The 18665-nt window shown below is 38.0% G+C and overlaps 1 long non-coding RNA gene across 1 annotated transcript in view; it reads left to right on the top strand.

Annotated features, from left to right (window-relative positions):
• The first annotated feature begins 2288 nt into the window (after positions 1-2288).
• LOC134666183 (uncharacterized) overlaps positions 2289-18665 on the top strand; it is a 428204-nt gene continuing 411827 nt past the window's right edge. Inside the window, exon 1 of the long non-coding RNA XR_010098464.1 lies at positions 2289-2392. This is a non-coding gene — a long non-coding RNA (uncharacterized LOC134666183). The remainder of the gene's footprint in view (positions 2393-18665) is intronic.

The raw sequence follows: 18665 nt of genomic DNA on the forward strand, positions 1-18665 counted from the left end.
AACTCATATTAAAGTCAAAAAATCAACAACGCACCATAAATCCAATAAAACAGAATGAATATTTTTCAACTTTACCTCTATAACAATTTAAAAAATATAACTACGCGTGTTTGAGTAGACCGTTTTACCGCTAACGTTTAGATGAAATATTTTAAATGTTTTTTTAAATATTTTAAATTTATAATTTAAAATTATAAAATTATAGAATGTATTATTTATTAAGTTTATGTTGATTTTATACAAATAAAACTGCAAATTATAGCAAACATTGTTTTTTTTTTTGTAGGCTTAGTGGCAGAGTGTCATTACAAACCATAAAGCAAATACTGCCTCTAGTTTTTTTTAATGGATGAATGCCACGATGCTGTGTCACAAATATCTGTGAAATGAAAATTAAAAAAGAGGACTTTGCCGGCCTAGGCCTGCAAGATGTGTATGAAATTCCATTAACGACCTTTTGTCCTAGCCGCACCTGAAACGTCATACTTCGCAGCCTATTATAAGGAACATAACATCAATATTTCATTGCATGTTTGAGAAAATGATTTTAATTTTGTTATCGCAGCAGAATAGCAGGCGTTTTAGATGCTGGTATTTAAAAATGTGTCATTGTTTTTTTATTAGGCTTATCTAGTGTGGTAGGCGAAGGACTCCCCTCCTATACTCAACCCTGTTTTTTTCCACCAATTCGGGTGGAAGGGCGTCTAAGTCGTCCCGCCATATCATTCTAAGTTGATTATTTATGAAAACTTTGCTGCTCCATTGACCACTCTCCGGTAATATGGTGTCAATGAGTTAAAAGTTAAAAAGGGGTGGTCCAGTAATCATGTGATTATGATCAATTGATCATATTTGACCTATTTTTGACCCCCCTCCCCCTTGATGATATTTGGTGATTTTAACCCCCCCCCCCCCCCTCTAAGCAATCACATGATTTCTAGACGACCCCAAAGGTATAGATATGTAACTATGTATAAAAATCACCATAACAATAGCAATCCTAGGCTAAGTTGCTAATTTTATTTGCGAGTTTTTTTATTTGTTGATATCGTTTCTATCCCTATTTGTACTATAATGTAATGTAAAAGGCATCTGTTGTTCAAATTGTGCTACCATCCCATCCCAGTACCTAATATTAGAGAACAGTGGCCTATTTTATAAAGCTACAAGTTACAATTTACAAGCGGAAGTCTCGTTCTAACACTTAGGGTTAAAAAGAGACTTCCGCTTGTAAATTGTAACTTGTAGCTTTATAAAATAGGCCACAGGTGTACTCCCTCACTCTGACAGTGCAAGGTCAATGTTGCATTTGTGGTTGTGTGTGTAGCTTTCAGGTGGAATGGGGTTAGAAAAACATTCTTCTCGATAAGTGCTGTTTCATAGCTACTATTTTAGTTGAACGAATACAGCAGTACAATTGATGTACACATTTTATTTTAATAGATTTTTTTTCGATGGTCGTGTGAAAACTTAGGAGCTTATGTAAACTAAAAATCGTAAAAATAGGTACCTAACTTATAGGAAAAATTTAATTTTAATACTTACTAATTTTTTTATAACTTTTCCTATGACGGTTGGCCACATGTCTCGGTTTCTAATTGCGTTACTTAATTACACATATAACATTTAAAACTTTCGATTTTTGAACAAATGGGTTCAATACGCATACCTACCCGTTTCGTCGAAATGTCTGAAATAAAGTAAATTCGTGATAGACACTTACCTTCTCCCCCTCCCCTCTGTACGTTCAAAGTTCATGTTCATAATAACTACCAACAGAGCCTAAGTAAGTGCTTATAAAGCAAAGCAAAACAGCATCAAACATTGGTGCCACGGAATTAACCGTGCCAAAATAGGCATACCTAGTTCTAAATCCGCGCGCTATGTGCACTAACGGCGCAGGCGCAAAACATCCTGCGCACGAGTCGCGGAAGCGCGCCGGTAAACTTCCTGCGACGTGCGCCAACGTTTAGATCGCCTAGCTTAGCTACTCTTACATAATATTATGTACAATTCAGTTAAAAAAGAGAACTTAGAGGATTTGGTAGTTACATAATTATTTGCTAGTATCCAATACTTAATTGAAACACTGTGCGACGTAAGCGCTGATCGCCCTAAGGTCGCTTTTTATACTTATTATACTTAACGACACATATTGCCTCGGCTGATAACTACTAGTATAACTTAAACCCTGTCCGTCATATCGTTAAGGAAGATCTCATACTTATACTGGTCCACCTAATATTAAATCTGCCCTTTGTTTTTAACCGACTTCCAAATCCCAAAGGAGGAGGTTATCAATTCGGTTGTATGTTTTTTTTTTTTTTATGTTTGTTACTCCATATCTCCGTCATTACTGGACCGATTTTGAAAATTATTTTTTTGATTGTATGTATATGCATACAGATTGGTCCCGTTTTTGTCAAAATCCAGTTCTGATGATGGGATCCATGAGGAATCGACGGAACTCCTCAAATCTTAAAGGCATACATATGGTGATTTTTGTGTTTTTATCAACAAATCAAGCATATACATTCAAAAACGTGACATTTGATGAAGTGGAACTGCTGATGATGATCAGAACGGAACTCTTCAACGACGCATAGTTCACCTTTGGCGATTTGTCCTCTTCGTTATGTTTGTTAAGCAAGTTAAGTTTTTAAGCCACAATTTTATCAAGCTTGAGTTCTGATGATGGGATCCATGAGAAATCGAGGGAACTCCTCAAATTTTAAAGGCATGCGTATAGAGATTTTTGTATTTTCATCAGAAAATCAAGCATTTTCATTAAACTGTCGCATTTGATGAAGTGGAACTGCTGATGATGATCAGAACGGAACTCTTCAACGACGCATAGTTCACGTTTGGCGATTTGTCCTCTTCGTTATGTTTGTTAAGCAAGTTTAGTTTTTAAGCCACATTTCTGTCAAGCTCGAGTTCTGATGATGGGATCCATAAGGAATCGAGGGAACTCCTCAAATCTTAAAGGCATACGTATAGAATTTATTGTATTTTCATCATAAAATCAAGCATTTACATTAAAAACTGTCGCATTTGATGAAGTGGAACTGCTGATGATGATCAGAACAGAACTCTTCAACGACGCATAGTACATGTTTGGTGATTTCGAATTTCGATTTTGACTCCTCGCTTTTGACAGCTGCTGTTCCAGGACTTAGAACAGCAGCTGGAGGAGTCAGAGTCAAAACATAGTTGCAAGTATTGCTCCGGCCACTCCGGACTGCGAGACAATAATTTAAGTATTTTTGCTGAAATTAATAGCTTTGATGTAGATTCAGTCGATGATAGCATAGGGTTCTCCCCAATGGTAGAAACAGTAGATTTAAAAAGTTCTGTGCACATTGAAGGCAGTAGTGATATTAGAGTCGCACTGAAAGGATCCAAAAAAATAAAAAAATATTTAAAACTCAGTAGATTCATAAAGAAATCTAAACTTTTGCTAAAACGCCATAATTCAATATTCAAAACGATACAATCCAAATGTAACAGTGTCGCCCTAAGCGATGAACTTCTAAACTGCCAATACCAACTAGACCGGACAGTAGAAGAATTGAGTCATCGCTCCGATGAACTAGAAAAATTAGAATTAAAGTTGAAAAACTTAAATAATAGAGACGAACTGTCAAGTAAAGCGTTACAGGAATACATAGCCTTTATGAATAATGTTCTAGAACCGGGGAGCGGCTACACTCTGCGTATGGACTCGCCGCGGCCCCCGCCCCGCCCCGCCGCGCCGGACTCGCCCGCGCTGCGCGCCGCCCTGGCCGCGCCGGGCTCGCCCGCGCTGCGCGCCCTGTTCGCGTCGCGCGCCGCCCGCGCGCCCGAGCTGCGCGGCGACTCCGAGCCCGCCCCTCGCGTCGCGGATCCGGCGCCCCCGCCGCCATCGTCACCGCCGAGCCGAGCCGAGCAGATTCCATCGGGGCCGGGCCGAGCCGAGCCGACTCCGTCGCTGCCGTGCCTCGTCGAACCGGCCCCTTCACCGCCGAGCCTTGTCAAGCTGGCTCTGTCGCTGCTGACCTACGTCGAGCCTGCGCCATCCCCGCCGAGCCCTGTCTCGCCAGCTCCATCGCCGCCAGGCCTCCCCTCGCCAGCACCAGCGCCGCCCCGCCTCGGGTCCGGGGCGGCCCCGCCGCGGCCGCAGCGCCGCCCGCGCGCCGCCGGCCGCCGCACGCTGCTGTACTCGGACGAGGTGGGCGCCGGCCTGGGCGTGCTGCTGGCGCAGCGCTTGTCGCAGGGCGTCGTCAACCATTGTCACCCGGGCGCCTCTGTCGATCGTTTAATCGAATCTATTTCTGCGGGCGAGTTTGACCGCGACTCGACGCTTGTAGTTTTATTAGGAAATAGTTTAGACTGTACGAAGCGAGATATCTTAAAATTATCCGCTACGCTGTCGGCGATTGACCGGGGAGAGGTTGCTAAAATAATTATTTGTGCGCTCCCTTATAGAATGTCGAGCAAGGTAAATAAGAGGGTATTTCATTACAATTCTTTATTGTATAACCTTTCCTTGTACAGTAGTACGATTTCGTATTTTGATACGAATAAATTTATAGAAGATTTTGTTATGCTCCATAAGAGGACCTACCTACCGCGAAGATGTCTTGTAGAGTGTGCTAACCTGTTAGCATATAATATTGAAGACCCCGTCGTGGCTAGCACGGCGTCTAATAACCTTAAGTCGCGTAGTATTTTACGCCTTGGTAGCGTAGGGTTTGAGATGGAGCCGCCTGGTGATTTGAATTTAAACTAATCGCTACGACAACGTGTGCACCAGCCGGCTCCGTTCATATTGATCACTGTGATGCTAGTATGTTTAGTAAAACCAATTTATTGAACTTAGTTCATCAAAATATCCAAGGATTTACCTGTAAGGAACACGAAATTGATCTGTTTATACAGTACTCGAATATTGACATTCTCTGTATAACTGAGCACTGGCTTAAAGGTCATGAATTTATGTTTAATTTCAATAATCATAGTATAGTAAGTTCATTTTTTAGGAGATCTTGCAATCGCAGCGGGTCATTGATAATGGTAAAACATAATTTAAAAAGTAAGGAGCGTAAAGACATTGTTGACATGTCTGTGGAACGCCTTATAGAACTTTCTTGTGTTGAACTGGAACAATTTATAATTATATGCGTGTACAGGCCCCCATCGGCAGACTATAACTTATTCGAATCGGTCATAGATGAAGTACTTAGTAGTGTTTTTGGAAGTCACAAAAATATAATTGTATGTGGTGATTTCAATATTAATTTGCTAGAAAATTCGCCATTATGTGGAAGGTTACTAAATACTTTTAAATCCTTCAACTTAGTCAATTTATTTTGTGAACCCACTCGAGTCACAGCAACCAGTGCTACATGTATAGATAACATCTTTAGTAATAATGACGCGATTAGTAAATCTGTTATTAACAACCTAAGTTCTGACCACTGTGGACTAAAAGCTTCTTTCAGCGGGAAAACTGAAGAAATTCCTCAAGACACTTTGTGTAGGCCGATTTCCGAAAGTCGCCTAGGTTTATTCAATCGTAATATTACTAAACAATTATGTTGTCTTTCATGTACCCAGGAAAACCCTGACTGTTTGAGTTCCGAGTTGTTTAATTGTATTAAAAAGGAATTTGATGCCTGTTTCATTCAGAAAAAGGTGCAAGGCAAGGCTAAGACTAAATTTAGCGACTGGGCTACACCGGATATTCACGAGAAAAGACGCCGGCTCTACGACTTATATGATTTAAAGGCAACTGATAAAAGACCGGAATTTCTGGAGTACGTCAAAAATTATTCTAAATCTTTTAAAATGTTGTGTGTCGCCGCTAAAGCCGATTATTTGTCAAAAAAGATCCTAAATTCCAGCGATAAAGTCAAAACTGTATGGCAAGTTATCAGTAATGAAACTGGAAAACGTAAACTGAAGGATCCGCACTACAACCTACGAATTGCTGACACTTTAGTAAGTTCCGACCGTGAAGTGGCAGATCATTTTGAGCGGTTTTTCTCGAATATCCCGGTAGAAACAACAAGATCCCTTAATTCATCGCCAGACGTCGCTGAAGAAATTTTGAAGACAAATGTGGCAGAATGTACAGAAATCTTCAAATTTTCGTATGTCTCATCGAATATAGTTCTTAAGACTTTTAGGTCTTTAAATTTAAAGAAAACAGAAGATCTTTGGGGCCTGTCTGTCAAAGTATTAGATTACATCATTGAGTCAATTACACCATACTTAGCTGAGATTTTCAACAGATGCATTGATGCTGGAATTTTTCCAGATATTATGAAACATAGCAAAATTATCCCTCTGTTTAAATCAGGAACGAGAACAGATCCCACGAACTTTAGACCGATTTCAATACTACCGGCATTAAGCAAAGTGTTCGAGAAACTTATTTTGAATCAACTATTGTCACATTTCAACAGAAACAAACTGCTTGACAGCAATCAATTTGGTTTCACCAAAGGTCGATCAACTACTGACGCCGGTGCGGTACTTCTAAAACACATCTTTGATGCTTGGGAAAAAGCTCAAGATGCTGTTGGAATTTTCTGTGATCTGTCAAAGGCATTTGATTGCGTTAATCACGAAAATTTAAAGAGAAAATTAAGCCGCTATGGGATAAAAGCTAGTGCCCTTGACCTGGTCTCATCGTACCTTTCGGATAGAACTCAGCGAGTAGTTATTAATGGAACTCAATCGGCGGGGTCCCCGGTAGCCCTCGGAGTGCCTCAAGGTTCAATTCTTGGTCCCTTCCTGTTCTTGGTATACATTAATGACTTACCAAAAGTTGTGCAAGATAGACATGATATAGTGTTATTTGCAGATGACACTTCCCTTATATTTAAAGTGGACAGAAAGGAAAATAGCTTCGAGAGCATTAATGACGCGCTATCTACCATTGTAAACTGGTTTACGGCAAACAATTTGCTTTTGAACGCCAAGAAAACCAAATGCATCAAGTTTACGCTACCTAACGTCAAGCAGGTGAATAACAGCAAGATTAAAATAAAAGGTGATACGCTAGAATTTGAGGACCGAACTGTTTTCCTGGGAGTCACTCTAGACTCCAAACTGCAATGGCATGCACATATAGGCACTCTAGCCGGAAAACTTAGTTCAGCAGCCTATGCAGTGAGGAGAATCAAACAGCTGACAAACGTAGAGACGGCCAGGCTGGTATACTTTAGTTACTTCCATAGTGTTATGTCTTATGGAATTCTGTTGTGGGGAAAAGCGGCAGATATTCAGACAATATTTGTGCTGCAAAAACGAGCTGTACGTTCCATCTATGGACTGGGCGCTCGAGTATCCCTAAGAGAGAAATTCAAAGAAGTTAACATTCTTACCGTTGCATCTCAATACATACTAGAGAATATTATGTATGTTCGGAAAAACATCCACGAATTCAAGGTTAACAGTGATATCCATAACTATAACACTAGAAACAAACATAAACTTGCTGTGCCCGCCCACCGCCTCCGTAAGGTTAGTACGTCTTTCGTCGGGAACTGTACACGTTTTTATAACAAAGTCCCCACTGATGTAGTGGATTTACCACTTCATAAATTTAAGTCGCACATTAAGCACTCCTTGTTACGTAAGGCGTACTACACTGTAAATGATTTTATAAACGATAGAGATGCTTTTAAGCCGGTAGCTTGATTTCATTAGTATAATAAGAATTAAATAAATATTGTTTTTTTTTACATTGTGAATTAAATATGCTAGTGTTGACACAGTAGAATTGACACATGAGACAATGATGTTCTCGCTTGATTATATTGTTTAATTTAATTTTAGTTTTGGACACTTGGAGACCTTATACATCTCTAAGTACATATTTATTTATTTGATTTTTATTTTTGATTGTACATACTTACCTATATTTTTAATGTTTCTGACACTTAGAGACCTTTACATCTCTAAGTCAACTTAGGCTAGTAATTATGTGAAGCTATATTACTGTCTTTTTATGTAACATATGAGCACAAAATGCCGTGTCTTACAGCTACATGTTATTACTATTTTAATATTAATATAGGCCGGTAGCTTGAACATGTCATGCTCGCTTAAAAGTCTTTGCTTACGGTGGCGTTGTTGATCGGGTCGCCACTTTCCCGAATGAAGGTTGAGGGAGGCGATGGCTGAGATACGCGTCATACTCGTGAACGGGTGCTGTTTGTGGAGACTGGTCTGTTAAGCTAACACGAGCTATTATACTTAGTAACTTTTATTAATTAATTACAGTGAGACGCCTCATTCTGTTCTCGTATGTTTCTTTTCTTTTAATGAATGTATTAATTATACAGGATATTGACTCTTGGAGACCTTATACATCTCTAAGGATAACTTGATAAACTATATAATCTTATAGTTCTGACACCTAGAGACATTTACACCTCTAAATATTATAGATTTTTTTTGTGTGTGTTTTTTTATCTGTATTTTGTATGTAATTCGACATTAAGAGACCATATACATCTCTTAGTAATTGTAATACGTTAGATTGAATTGTTAGTTTTATTTTATAAAATTGTTGATGTTATTATTTTTGCTTTTATGTAAATTCAATGTTGACGTGTAAAAGTGCCCTTGTGGCCTATTTGCTGAATAAATGTTGATGTTTTGTTTTTTTGATGATGACTTGGACTGGGACCCGGACTCATACCCGGATCCGGTTCGGACCCGGACTCGGACTCGGACTCGGACCCGGACTCGGACCCGGACTCGGACCCGGACTCGGACCCAGACTCGGACCCGGACCCGGACTTGGACCGGGACTCGGACCCGGACTCTGACTCAGAGACCCGGAACTTGACCCGGAAAACCCCTATGATACCTAAACTAAATAAACCGCTATGATTAATAAATAAATAAAATAAAATAAAAAAGCCTTTTATTTCTTGCATATTACAATGTCAAACGTGAATTAAATTTACAATACAATTTATTAAATGTTTTCTAATAGTCAGTTTTAGTAAATGTTTGGTCACTTATGTTGTTATTTGTTTTTTTTTTTACTAGGTGAATTAAGCAAGAACCCCCTCTCAGGTAAAGGACTCCTCCAGAGTAAGCCAGTCGGATCTATCCTGTGCTATTTGTATCCAGTTTGTCCCTGCGACTTTTACTATCTCGTCTGACCATCGCGTGTATGGTTTGCCGCTGTTACGCTTTCCTGGTGGTCCTGGCCATGTCGTTACTTGTTTTGCCCATCTATTGGACTTCATCCTGGCGACATGTCCTGCCCATCTCCATTTTTGCTTTTTTGCGTATTTGAGCGCGTCTATCACGTTAGTTTTGGATCTGATAATACTGTGCTTGATTTTCTGGATTTTTCTAATATTTGTCATACTCCTTTCCATACTTCTTTGGCATGTAATTATTTTGTTTTTAATATTTTTGGTAAATTTCCAGGTTTGCGCGGCGTACGTGAGCGATGGTAGTAAACAAGAGTCCATGATTTTCTTTTTAAATTTAATAGGAATTGTGCTCTTCAGTATTTCTTTTTGGCTCCAGAATTTGTTCCACGTGATCTTGATTCGCCTGTCAACTTCATGTTCGCTATTTTTCATGTCAAATGAGATTTGCTTTCCGAGGTATACATAGTTATTAACGTACTCCATTTCGGTATCTTCAATATGCATTGGTTGTTGTGTACTATTCGTCATTATTTTTGATTTGCTGAAATTTATTTCTAGCCCTGTCACTCTACTGGCAGCCTGCAAGGTGAGTATCATGTATTTTAGGTCTGAAAAGCGTTCTGAAAGCAAGACGATGTCGTCTGCGAATCTTAGGTGATGTAGGTAGCTACCGTTTATAGGCAATCCACGGCCAGACCAATTCAGCTTGCTAATTATCGACTCTAGCACTGCAATGAATATCTTAGGTGATATTGGATCGCCTTGCCTTACGCCACGTTCAATTTGTATTGGTGGGCCGATTGTTTCGAGTTGGACTCTACTCGTAGTATGTTTGTAGAGTTGTTTTAAGATATCAATGTACTGGAGCTCTACTTGTTGTTCTTTTAATGCCTCCCATATTGACGAGTGAGATAGGGTATCAAAGGCTTTTTGATAATCTATGAAGGCAATATATAGCGGCCTCCGGAATTCCTGGTATTTTTCAATTAGAAGCTCTACTGTGTGCACATGATCTATCGTTGAGAATCCGCTTCTAAAGCCTGCCTGTTCAACTGGTTGACATTTTTCTAAAGTTTTGCTTATCCTTTTTTCTAAAATCGATGAAAAAAGTTTGTAGAGACTTGGCAGTAAACTAATAGGACGGTAGTTTGCAATGTCATTGGGGTCGCCTTTTTTATATAAAAGAATAATATTGGATTCCGACCACTGTTTTGGTGTTACTGCTGTGTCAAGTATTAGGTTAAAGAGGTGTGCAAGTGGGTGGGCAAGAAATGTAGCGGCGTATTTTAATGCCTCATTGCTTATTTTGTCTGGGCCTGGGCTTTTTTCTAATTTCAGTTTCTTTATTTGCTGTATCACCTCGATTTCGTCGATTGCTTTGACTTTACTGATATTTAATGTTCCCTCTTGTTCCAATTGACAGTTGTCAGGTGACTTTTTTTCTTGATATAATCTCTTGTAGAAGTCTGTTGCTACAGTTAAGACGTCGTTTCTTTTGTGTGTTATTTTATTTGATGTTTTTATTCCTTCTATCCAAGTTTTATGCGTTCTTAGTTCATTATACGCTTTCTTTAAGCTTCCAGATAAGGTGAGGTGTTTTTTGAATACTTCTTGTCTATGGTTTTTGTAATCGTTTTTGATATTTTTGCTAATCAATTTATAAAGTGCGCTCAGCTCTTTTTTCATTAATAATGATTTCGGTTTAGTGTTTTGAAGCTCGTGTCTTCGTTTCATTAGTTTTTTTGTGTTTTCAGTAATCGTCGAGTTTTCCGGATGATCTTTTCTAGCTTGTTGCGCTTTTTCGAGACTTCGTATGATGGCGTGTGCGATCTTGTCATGGTAACTTTGTACTGTAGTATTGGCGTCGTAGTCCAGAAGGTCTGTCTTAAAACATTCTATGGCTTCTGTGTATGCCTTGATTTCATTTTCGGTTTTTAATAGACTTTTTGGTAATTTGTTGTAATTGGCATGGACCTAGAATACTACGGACGTAGTTTTGCTACTACAAAAACTGTGATTCCATCATCCACCACTTTCCTAGTATTTACGCGTGACACACACACATTAACAGTTATCTCAATGCCCTCATCCACCAATTTGCCGTCAGACGGATCGAAACGTCAGTGAAGCAAATTTGTCCAAGAAAAATGTAAAATATGCCGGCATGCGTAGTTAAATCCTGCAAGAATTGTACCGATCGAAAGAAAAAAAGTGACGGAATCACTTTTCATAGCTAATTTTATCAATTATCATGGTATAGTACATAAAATCTCCATATTTCATTGTTTATAAATGCGAAACAGGAGTGTGACCAGTAAGTTGAATAGGGTAATTTCCCGAAAGTAGGGTAAATGATGCCCTTCTTATTAAATCATTATGTATATAAGGGATCATTTAGGATATTTAGGTAAATAGCTAAATTATTGTTTTTGCATTCCTAACTAGGTCGGTATGGTAATTTCCCGATAATAAGCAGATTAAAGACGTTTACATGAATAATGTTTGATAGTTAACGTTTATTTGTTATGTAAGGTAAACATACCTACTCATGGTGCTCGACGCGGTCCCAGTCTAGTACATGTCATTTTGAAACTTAAGTCATTGTCAATAGAGGTGACAGCAAGGTATCATCTATTGAGCATTAATATGTCGAGCACTAGTACATTTACCTTATATTTATTTTTTGTTTAAAACCAGATATGTTACAAGTTAAATATCATTAGGTAACTATTGAAAATAATATTTGCACAAAGTAATTGTGCAACAATGCGCATTTTCAAGACCTATAAAATCAGTTAGGTACACACTTTTTGATTGTCTGACGTAAAACTGTCCTATTTTAATATTTAAAAATAAGGACGATATTGAAAAAAATTGTTTCACCATTAGGGGAGAATTTGTGTTACATGGTATTACTCTTCTACACGCACATTTTCAAACCGTCCGCCATTGCAGTGTCACAGTTTGTCTTCAGTGACATTCCCTCTGTCAAATATATAACTCTATGGTAATTGGCTCTACTTTTTCTGTTGTGTTGAAGATTTATCGTGCCTCGTACTGGTCTGTGGTCCGATGGGTACATTGTGTTAATAACTTCGATGTTTTGAAACCATTTTGGTTGATTGGATAGGATGTAATCAATTTCGTTTCTGGTCTCGCCATCTGGTGATCGCCAGGTCCATCGTCGGCAGTTTCTTTTTTTAAAGAACGTGTTGAGTATGGATAACTTGTTTTCGTATGCGAATTGAATTAATGTCTCTCCTCTGTCGTTTCTTGTTCCGTAACCATGGCGTTTTGTTACTAAATACTCATCAGGTTTAGGTTGGCCAATTTTTGCATTAAAATCGCCGATTATGATTATGTGCTTCCCTGCAAGTGTAAGCGCCTTTTTGATTGAGTCATAGAACATTGATATTTCGTTGTCGTCTGCCGATGTGGTTGGAGCGTAGACTTGAATTATATCGATTTGTAAGTTGCCAATATTCAGAGTTAGAAGAGCTATTCGTTCACTTAGCCCTACAAAACGATCTATACTGTTTTTATGCTTTTTTTTTCACGATAAAGCCGACGCCGTATTTCCCAGGGGTAATACCCATCGTGCCGCTATGATTACCTACCATAAAATGTAGGTATAAAGTATGATGATGCCAAACCCCTCCCGCTCAAACCCCCGTACACCGCACCGCATGCGCCGTTAAGTGGGTTAGGTTAGGTTTGAACTGCGATCCTCACAGAACCGAACAAAAGTGGGTTAGGTTTGGTTAGAACTGCGAGCCTAAAGAAACGAAATGCTACTATAAAAATGGGTTTGATTAGGCTCGAACTGCGATCCTCACAGAACCGAACTGCTATCAGAGAAGTGGGTTAGGTTAGGCTAGAACTACGACCCTTACGGACACGAAATGCTACTAGAAAGTACTGTTTTTACCTCCTTTTCTACATAGTGCACCATCTACCATAATCTTTCACCGGGCCCCATAGAAGTCGGTTTTTTTTTCTTAAAAATTATTATTGTGAATTAACCTAGCGCATCATTCATTAGCACAGGTGCTTTACTTGCTACAGTTGCAGTAAAACTATAGTTGGAATTTAAGGTGTTCGAATAGTAGTAAAAGTTCAGAAGTAGGTAACAATAGGACACCTTAAAAACTATACGCAGACGAAGAACTCGCAATGATGTGATCATTTCAAAGTTATGGTTTTAAATTTTCGTCATCGTCACTTCAATATCAACCAACATTGTTGTAAAATAAATTATACTTATAACAAACAATTTTCTACTAGAGTAAAGGGGTAAAGGTAAATAAATTGATTTCAACAATAATTTAAGTCTGGGTTTAAATTCGTTGCTTATTAGTTCTAATTAGGCCCTCTATTTTCCAGAATAAACTGAGTATGGTTGAATTTACGCAGTTATTTGGCGAATAGCGCATAAATTGTCTTGATTTAGATGAGCGCTCGCACATCGTCTCAAGTATTTATAGTATAGGGTGGTAAAAATAAGGTTATTAAAGTGAATAATGAATTATGATTAAATAAATTATTTGTTACCATACGTCAATCAGCTTACCTACAAGCGTTGAAGATTTTTTTTCCTTATCGCTTAGATGGTACCCATAACTTTTTATAAATATATCGAAACGGTCAAATCAACGCTCTTCTAAAGATAAACCGTAATAAAAAAATAGCTTTGACGCATAAAACATCCAACACCCACGCAAAATCCTACGTTTACCTATCCTCTCTATTCTCACCTCATAATAAAGGCACAAGATATCACACTGATGTTTGAATGTCGAGCGCTCGATTTCGTCACTAGAAAATCTGTGGAAAACGGCGAAATATTATTTTTGAAATATGAGCGATAGTAATTGGGAATCTAGTGGTATTGACCACTCGTTTTCAATTCTATTTTTAGAATTTAAATGCCTAGTAGTCGAAATTCAAGAATCGGCCCCCTGGGCCCTGTTATTACCTTCCGCTTCTGTGCAAGAATGCCAATGCTCTTGATCATACTTCCGATGTTTGTTATGATGCCCATCAATAACCCGACTAGATCGATGTCAGGTAAACAAACTCCATTGTTTTATGGCTAAATGTTCTACAAACAAGTTTGGACGTTAAGTGAATTTAAGTGGCTTTAGAGCGGTTCGGGAAAGGATGTTTGACATAGTTGTAGAATTAGCAGTTTGTTAGTTAATGGAGATTAAATAAGAGCGCGCTTACATAAGCTCGCTTCGCTCGTCGATAGTCATGATTTTAGCATTTATGATCCTGGAATAGACCAGGTATACTCATCCTAAATACAATGAGCGAAAGCAACTACTTGTAGTTATGCTGTCTAGGTTTATTATGATTAACCATTAGGTAAATATAGAATATGACCAATAGGTATAGCAGGCGAGGCCTGTCAAGGGGGAGGCCTATGTTCACCAGTGGACGTCTTATGGCTGAGATGATGATGATGATGAGGTATAGCAGATTGAAGTCGTGAGCCAATAATTTTATTCCTCTGAGAAATGTATAATTCAGCCCACCTTGCAAGTAGGTAGGTAATAAAATGTAAAACCGCTATTTAATTTACTCCTTCCTGTGTCAAAGATGCTCAGCGAAAATGAGGACATTTTATGTAAGTAGTTGTAGCAATGTGTAAAATACTAGCCCACTAATGTACTAACAGCAACAACTTTAGCTAGCCACTTGTAGGCCTTATATCGTTGGAACAAGGGTTAGGAATGGTCAGTTAATATAGCCGACGATAGAAAATTGCCACGAATGTGCCCATAATGGCCATAATTTAGAATCCTGAGCATCATTAATGTACCTAATAGTTTTTCAAAAGGAAATAATTACTGGTAATGAAAGAAAATCACTGCAAAGCTACTAGTTAGAAGCTAAGTTTTTAGCTACTTTGCTGCTAATTGTACAATACGTTTGAATATAACGGAATTTAAGTCTTTCGTTAGGTAAAGCTGGTTTACATCGGAAGATATATTATGCAACGACGACTACAAAATATTCAATTTTTTTTACACCAAAAGTTTAAAACAGTCGTAAAGAGGTATTATAGTAAAGTTGCCAATAATTGTAGCAATTTAAAATTTTTATATTTTTTCATCATATGAAAATGCCAAAAATGTAATAGGGTAATTGCGTCAGTTTACCGTCCAGTTTCAGTTTCCGTCCACTTGACTGATTGGCAAATAATACATTTAATTTTTAATTTGTAGATATGTATATAGATACATTGTTTACATAATAAGGATATTAAGAAACAATAAGTCCAAAGGACCCCGCAGCAAACATAGGGAAAAAGTGGTTTCAGTTTCAGTTCACGAAATTTTAGTATGATGTCAATTTGGCTCTCCTGATTATTTTTTTGTATGGGCACAACTCTCTCAGAACAGCAGTATACTTTCAGAAATAATGAATGTAATTGTTTTATACAAAATATGTATTTGTTAACCATTTTTACGTAATTCCTCCTCCTGACAGTTGTTGGCTGCACCTTATAACGTCAATAACTGTCAGTGTCAGTGCAGCAATGAACATTTAAGTATATTAAAATTTCATCAAGTGGACGAAAACTAGAGCCGGATGAAAACTAATGCAATGACCCTATCTTTCTCGTATTAAATCAACTTGTACAGTTAGCAAAATTAAATTATTTTTTTGTTTATTTGTTTACACATGAGACAAAAGCAGTACCCTTATTCATATTTTAGTTATTTCACTGTCGTCACCGTCGCCAGCTTCATTATGGAATGGGTAATAAATCTACTTCTCCTGAAGGGTTACATTATAATTGGCTTATTCACCAATAAGTTTTTGTGGTCATTTTACCATATGGATGACAAATAAGTAACAAAAAACGGGCAAGTGCGAGTCGGACTCGCGCACGACGGGTTCCGTACCATAGTGCAAAAAAAAGGCAAAAAAACGGTCACCCATCCAAGTACTGACCCCGCCCGACGTTGCTTAACTTCGGTCAAAAATCACGTTTGTTGTATGGGAGCCCCACTTAAATCTTTATTTTATTCTGTTTTTAGTATTTGTTGTTATAGCGGCAACAGAAATACATCATCTGTGAAAATTTCAACTGTCTAGCTATCACGGTTCGTGAGATACAGCCTGGTGACAGACGGACGGACGGACGGACAGACGGACGGACGGACAGCAGAGTCTTAGTAATAGGGTCACGTTTTACCCTTCGGATACAGAACCCTAAAAAGTAACTAAGTACCTATTGCAACAATAGATGTAAGCTATTTAAAAAACAGCCAATTGCAAATCGACCACACGCTCCGAGGGTTCCGCAACTTTCGCATGCAACATCACACTTTTTAAACTCCAATATAATATGATCCAATTTGGTGGTTTCCGAATGCAATTGAGTTATTCACATTCTAATTACCTTGAGCAATTTAAAAGGTAGGTACTTAATAAGTATGTCATTATGGAGCCACCGTAATGTTAGGTTGAGGTACCTAAATCTTTAAATACGTAGGTACCTACCTAAAAAAATCAAAATCAATCAGGTAGGAGTATTATTCCCATAATATAATATAAATACATACAGTAACATTGACACTTGAGGACCGGACCTACTTTCTCTGTTTTTCGTTTTGAAGTTGTTTAAAAAGAAAGTACCTAAGTAACATATATTATGTAGGTACCACTACATTAGGTACCAAGTTGATTAAAATAACGTTAAATAAAATCAATAAAATACAACGAGTATAAGTACTTGTAATTCTCCGCGCATCGGGATTCCACGCGCTTGGTATTTTTCTCCGTACTTATTTTTAATCGTCGCAGCGCGCTGCTTTATGCGTCCGCGCGGTGACAATACGGGTTAAGGTGGTGGGAACATTCTTCTATAAAAATGCAAATTATTTTTGCTCTTATTGAGATTTTACTTGGGATAAATACTGAGATTTAATGCGCACCATGCGCACATATTTCGCACAGATTTTTTTTGGGTAAGGGTATCTGCTATCTACCTAAGGGTGGTATGCCACCTGTCCAATTTCATTGTCCAATGTCATTGTTGCGTCTCACTCTCTCATTAACCAAAATTTATTTATTTCCAATTTAAGTCCAATGTGTATTGCGTCTTAAAAGACGCAATACACATTGGACTAATAAATTGGACTTTCGCGAGCCCTCGAAATAGATTCGCATACGAAAATTTTCACAACTATTTTCGCATTTTACTTTAAAATTACATACGTATTTTTTACTTCTCTTTAAAGACCGCACTATATTGAAGTAAGTACGTATAGAATGGACTTGCGGGCGGTTGTCGCTGAGCAGGACAAAATGAAATTGCCACCATAATGAAATTTATAGCCTATAGTCTTCCCAATTGACCAACGCCATGACTACCCCCATGACCACCCTATGGCCACATCCAATAAATACACCCATGACAACCCCCATGACCATGACCATTTCATTTCATTACCAACCCCATGATCAAACTCCATGCTTCCGCCATCTATGTTTGAATAGCAAACCTATAAATTTACCCAGACCGTCAGTAGATGTCGCTAGGTAGGTGGTCAACATCAAAATATCAAATTTAACTCCAGGTTTACAGTAAACAGACAGACAGATAGAGAGGTAAGCCAACATGATATAACAGTATTGTTTTGTTTATTCATATCAATAGTGTACACATTTCCAATTTTTATGCTGTAAACTTACACCAAGGCCTGTTCACTTCCTAAGAAAGTTATGTCCCCAAATAATTGCGCATGTGTGCGCCTGAAGCTTCTATGTGTGCGTTGGCCTCCGAGAAAAAGTTGCGAGTAATAAAAATAAAAACATTTTTCTACAGCAACATTGCTCCCAACTCTGATTTAAATTATCACGAATTTTATACATAATTAATCATAAAACGGGACTTAAAACTTAATTACACGCGATTAAGTTTTATAATGAATATTTGCTTCCAACTGTCTTTATCAATATTCATAAAATATATGGAGGGTAGGTACGTCTACCCACCATAATAAAAAAATATATTTGTCAATGACTCTGTCCTACTGCTGTGGTTAAAGTTCATAACGAAAATTTTATTTATTAAATCTTTAAATAATAAATACAACGTAGCGGTACAACCATTTAAGACTGTAAGTCTGTACCTACATAGATTACAGCAATGCACATAAAAAATGTGCTAAATGCGGAGCAACGGCTGTTGAAGCAGCCAGAGTGAAATTTTTACAGCTTTAGTGGGTTCAGAAGGAACCGAGTCATTTATAACGCATCTGGAAAGCGTATTAATTAACCGTGAAGAAATGTATGAATGAATACAAGTTAGAAATCTGTGTAAAATGCCGTGTGTAAAGTGTAGTGTATCTGTGTGTAAAGTGTAATAGGTAGGCATGCCTAATGTTATTTGTATAATACTGAAAACTTTGTGAATGCGCTTTATTAATGTCTATTTTTATTAAGTTGTCAGGGTTTAATTTTCAGTGTATATTTCTATAT

Source organism: Cydia fagiglandana, chromosome 1 (assembly GCF_963556715.1).
Source record: "Cydia fagiglandana chromosome 1, ilCydFagi1.1, whole genome shotgun sequence".
NCBI classification, from domain to species: domain Eukaryota; kingdom Metazoa; phylum Arthropoda; class Insecta; order Lepidoptera; family Tortricidae; genus Cydia; species Cydia fagiglandana.